Source organism: Sciurus vulgaris (assembly GCF_902686455.1).
Source record: "Sciurus vulgaris genome assembly, chromosome: 3".
Lineage (NCBI taxonomy): Eukaryota > Metazoa > Chordata > Mammalia > Rodentia > Sciuridae > Sciurus > Sciurus vulgaris.
In genome coordinates, this window is record NC_136463.1 from 146,339,940 (window position 1) to 146,345,977 (window position 6,038).

The window sequence follows — 6,038 nt, forward strand, 5'->3', positions numbered from 1 at the left end:
TTTCAAAGGTTTCTATTTAAAATTAATGAAATTAGTAAAAAAAAAAAATGAACTTTTATCTTTTTCTCATATATAAGCAATCAATATTTGTGGCAGAGTCTCCGATATTACGTTTAAAATTTGATTTTTGATATGCTGGGCTGATTAATAATAGTATGAATAAATGGCAATGAACCGTGTGTGTGTGTGTGTGTGTGTGTGTGTGTGTGTGAGCATGCATGAATAAAGTACAATGAAAAACACCAAAGGCTTAATTTTTAATCGATGGGTGTTAACAGGTAGTGTATCATTTTGTTTGGTTGTGTGTGTGTATGTGTGTGTGTGTGTGTGTGTGTGTATCACAGTTCCCTTTCTTCTATTTTTGGTTTTACTCTGTTCTCAGTTGAGGCAGGGGGAGGAATATGGCAAAACACTTATGCTTGCAGATTAACACACAGGAAAGACATCGGAGGAATGTAAAAGAATTAAAGGGAAATAAATGTGAAAGAAGTGGGAAAAGCGTCAAAATGAAAGGAAGAGGGGAAAATAAGATGAGCAGCTATTGTAGGTAGGAAAGGTCTTTTGTTTGGAAGTCAAGTAATAGGCGCATTTAGGACCTCTTGTGTTTTATGTACAATAATCATCCAAAAAGACATGCTATTTTTAGGATTGAGGTCATTTATTTTATTCTTTTCCATGTGAATCAGTACAGTCTTTTGTTTTGTTTTTAGTACTTAAATAAGTCCAGGGACCTGAGAACCATTCTCCCTACAAATCACATTTAACAACTCTTTGAAAGTCTTGAATACACCATTGTTGCTCTGTTAAGAAAAATCAGACACTCTGAATTGGTTAGAAACCCTTTATAGAGGTGCCTTTCGGATACATTAGTTACACATCAAAGACAAAACTTTACCTATTCAAACAGTGAAGTATAGTTATGAAACCATTCAAGCTCCTAAATTCTTAGTATATGAAAGGCTGTAGGAGTCTTGTTGAGAACAATATGCCAGTAACTCTAATTGCCTGAAAAATTAGGTACCTCACTTGGCTTGTTCTGTACAAGGTCAGATAGGCTGTATTTTCAATAAAAGATTACAATCTAAGACAGATATCTGATTGGCCAAGCATGTAAACAAGCTGAGCAGACACGAACCAGAGTAATTTCATGATTAATAAACACAAAGGGGCCATCTTCTTGTGTGATTCAGTGAAATCCACATCCAGAGAGGGTTGAGCTGCATAATCAGAAATTGGAGGCTGGTAATGGAGGTCAGAAAGGTTTTACACCTTGAAGTGAAAACTAGAATAGATTTTCACTTCTGAAGATAGAAAATTTTGTTAGCAATAGGTTCAAGAAGTAGCATGAAGAGAGTTTTAAATAAAACTGCAGTCACAGGAAAAAAGGACATGGAGAAACTATTCTTTAAATGGCATAATATCCTAAGGATAGTAATTATAAATGATAAATTTGACCTGTGAGAAAATATTAATGAGTATCGTTTATGTTAATTTGGTTAATATTATTAATATAAGGGGAAAGCCATTTAACACTAAAACAAATTATTTAAATTCTTAAATAATATAATATTAGTTACTTCTTTAACTCCTGAGGCTTTAGAGTCAACATGTTGAAACATTTAATAACTCCAGTGTTTGTTTTCTATCATACCTCTGAGAAGCTGACAATTACCTGAAGCCCTTTGTACACTTTGAAATGTCAGACTACTGTGCCGGTTGGTTCATCTTTTTTATTCATTTACTTTTTCCTGTTAAATGCCAGCATTCCTCTTGAGAACTTGCCGTGCGAAAGGAAAGCTATCAGTACCTTTGAAATTCTCTTTGGAATCACCTCCAAATTGGCTAGCTCCTTCAAGGCACCCTGCTGCTAATGTCTAATATAACAGATTATTCTCCAATCCTGCCCCTTGCCCCACCACCAGCAACAGCCACTCTCATGGACCTGAGGAATGTGGTTCCTCACTGCAGAAGATGTGGTTGATCTGGCCTCATTCCACGTCTTTTCAAAATACCCTCTGCATGTTTGTTTCCTATAAACATAGAACCTAAAAAGTTCTTTAAAGAGGCAACCCTGCACTGAGGTGCAGGTTTAATCAATTGAACAAATTGTGTGAGATTTAGATTCAGGAAGAAACAAGGTGAAGAGTAAGCCACAGGCCATCAATCTGGCCATTACCATTCTGGGACAGAGTGTGCATTACTTCTGGTAGAGTACTAAGGATTTTCTTTTATCTTTTGCCAATCAATTGCATTTGGTCAGAGCAGCCAACCCATGGAAGGTAGTTGGTTGCTATTTCTGAACGACCAGTTTCAGGGCCTGTCTCTTTGCCTCTTGTTGAAGGATATTTAATGTCTTTTAATTAGTTTCTTTGGTGCATGTATTCTGATTTTGCAGATAAGAAAGATGACAGAAAAGTCAGAAGTCTTCATCAATATTTCCCTTTATGGATGTGTCCTAGAAAAATCGTGTTTGTTGATTCTACTTCCAGCAAAAATATTGACTTTGAAGAAAAAACTTAATCACACGAAATCATGTGCAGTTAGACTTTATTCAAAAAGCAATCCAAATATGACCTGTACTATCAAGGATAAAATATGAAGATTCAGGTTAACTTTCCAGATTAGAATCTTAAATAAGATGCTTGTGAAGTTTCATTTAGAGAATTCCTCTCTACATATAAAAGTATGACAATAAGGGTTAATAAATACAGATGTGTTGACACAAACATGATCTGAACTGAGATGAACACATTGCCTCTTAAATTATAATTGCATACAATATATATGAAAATATAAAATCCTTTCATGTTTTAAAATTTTAGAATAATTAAATGATAAATGCAGCAATTATAGATATAGGCAAGGTTATCATTAAAACAATGACAATGTTGTGCTTCGAAAGAGGAATATATGAGACTGACAATTTTTAAGGAATGGAAATTTATTTTTTAGAGTTTCAGAAGCTGAGAAGTCCAGGATTAAGGTGCCAATGGATTTAGGCTGTCAGGATAATGCTGTGTCCTCTGCATGTGAGGAACCCTTATTTGACGGAAAACTGTAGGGCAAGTTATTTATACTGCGTGAAGCTTCTTTTAAAAGGGTCTTAATCACAAAATTCATAAAGTCCTCCTCTCTCTGGATACTATCACATTGGCAATACCTACATCTTGGGGGCCACACTTTCAAACCACAGTAACCAAAATACTGTTAATAGGATAAATCTTCTTAAAGAATTAATTTGAACTGACTCAAACTTGTAATAGTTTATAACTAAATGTGCCTTGCTCAGTGATTGTGTCTCATGTCATCGGATTAATGCTATGTAAGAAACAAATCTAGTACATCAAAATGTAAGGCCCCCAAAAAGGAAACCCCAACTCTGTCCCATGGATGGACGGCAACCCCAATCAACCGCAGGAGGCGTCACTTGATGCAAACCGCAAGAGGTGTTTATTCCAGCGCACTGGGACCCAACTCGAGGAATCGAGTCCCTAGCAGAAAATCTTGTAGGTTTATAAAGGCAGAGACCACACATCGGGAGGGGTCGCACATGAAAGGGGGAAAAGGGGGACAAAGCTGCCGGGAAATTTCAAAGGGGGTCTGGGTTTGCTGATAACATACAACATGTTTCACAATGTTTTACAACAGGGCGTAGATTCTGGTCAATAGTTTCTGGTAATCATTCTGTTTGATCACTATCTGGCTATCTGGCTCAATTTACCCTTTTATTCTCTGTTTGGGGCTGTTTCTTGGAACAGCTTTAAGGGCTTTGTTCCCATTACTGGGAGGGTGACCTTAGGGAGTTGAGATGACTGGGAGGGTGACCTTAGGGAGTTAAGATAACTGGGAGGGTGACCTCAGACAGCTTAAAAAAATGTCCATTCTTTCAAAAATAGCTAAAGAAAAACATACAATATGCTGTAACTCATTCTATTTTATATGCTAACTTTCAAACCATTAGTGTTGGCAATATTTCATCTTATTTATGTATCTTTTAAGAATCTTTTTTTTTTTCATTATACAATTTTAAGTATTTGGATTGTCTTATGAATCTTAGTTAAGAATTTTTGTTTTCTTTTTTAGTAGTTACTACTACCACACACCTAGCATTGATTTTTCAATGACATGTTTATAAATGAAAATATATACCAATATTTACCAACAGTAGTGTATATACTAGCCTCCTGTTTATAAAATGTTCTTGAATTTAGAAATCACTTAAATATGTCAAAATCTTTGCATTTTGTCTCCAATATTTAAACTATAAAAATAGTATTAAATAATTTTCATAGACACATGTCAGTAGATCCTAACATCCTAAAAGTTATCCTGCTTTCTTCCCTTTATTATGAATGATATGTATTAATAAACAAATTCTCACCATAAAATATTCAAACTTGAAAAGTAGCAAATAAATAATTTTCATGAACAAATTTCACTGGATCTTAATTCACTTAAAAGCATCATGTTGATACTGCCGTTTACCGGTGACGAATTCTGCTTCTTCTAATGTTGAAGATTGAACACTAGAGAAGCACGCCAAGGCAAGCGTATTAAGCAGGTTTTATTTAAAGGTAATAATACAGACTTCTCCCGGCAGGAAGAAAGGGGCCATGGCTGATGTTCTAAAGTCCCAACAAGTGAGCGCACCCTACATCATTTATAGGTTAAATTCTCTTTTGTTCTCCAGTTCTCTCCCCCGTTATCTCTCCTTCCTGCCTAAGTGACTAGGCCTGGTTTTGCATTAAGTGAGAAACCATGGGCAGGGGGAGAGCCAGGGTGATTCAGACAGATAAGGGCCCAGGGGGCATTAATTAGCAGCTCCTTGCTTGCAGTCCTTGATAAAGGCAAGTAAATTTGGTAATCAATGGGCTCCAGAGATCCTTGACATTGCATTCTTCCAGGGGCAGTCTCCAACTTCCAGAGGCAGATGGCTTCATGGCTTCATTTCCTTGAATTGACCCGATTCCCTATTTCTACACTAACTACCTGTCCTTAATTCTGGCTTCAATGTTATCTTCTTTTTAATATGAGCCAAATATGTTAAAAAGCAAATTCTTACCATAAAATATAATATGTACTAAAGGGTTCTACAGTAAATAAAACATGGCAAAAAGAAGACTAATGGAATTCTAATAAAAGATCTCTTGGTGGTGGCATTTTTCATTAATATTGAAGCAACTTTTGTTTATGCTTTAACATAGTTAAACATGTTTCATATTCATCATTTAAAATCATATCTCAATGTTAGGCCCAGTGGTATACATCTGTATTCCCAGTGACTCAGGAGGTTGAGGAGGAGGATCCCAAGTTTGAAGCCAGCCTCAGTAACTTAGTCAGAACTTCAAACAAATTAAGAAGACACTGTCTCAAAATCAAAAGTAAAAAGGACCGGGGAAGTAGTGATACTGCATTTTACCAATGACAAGTCCTGCTTCCTCAAGTGTTAAAGTAAAACGGCAGAGAAGCACTGGAGGTAAGCGTAAAGTAGAAAGTAAGCTTTATTAAAGAAAAGTAAAAGCAGACTTCTCCCAGGTGGAAGAAGGGGACCCAAAGGCGGAATCCAAGGAACTGAGCAAATCTTGTCCTTTTTATAGGTTTTATTCTCCCGTTCTTTCCCCCTTATCTTTTTCCTTCCTGCCTACGTGACTAGGCCTGGTTTTGCTTAAAGTGAGAAGCATGGGCAGGAGGAGGGCCAAGGTGATTCAGGCAGGTAAGGGCCCAGGGGGCATTAATTAGCAGCTCCTTGCTTGCAGTCCTTGATAAAGGCAGGTAAATTTGGTTATCAATGGGCCCTGCAGGTCCTTGACATTCCATTCTCCCAGGGCGGTCTCCACCTTCCAGAGGCAGATGGCTTTCATGGCCCCCATTTCCTCTATCTGACAGGATCCCCTATTTCTACACTAACTGCCTGTCCCCAATTCTGACTTCAGTAGCTTAGTATAATGTGCCCCTGTGTGTAATCCCCAGTATGAACAATCAAACAAAGAAACAAACCCATTTATGCAAAATTGAGTATAAAGCTGTGCATAAACAGA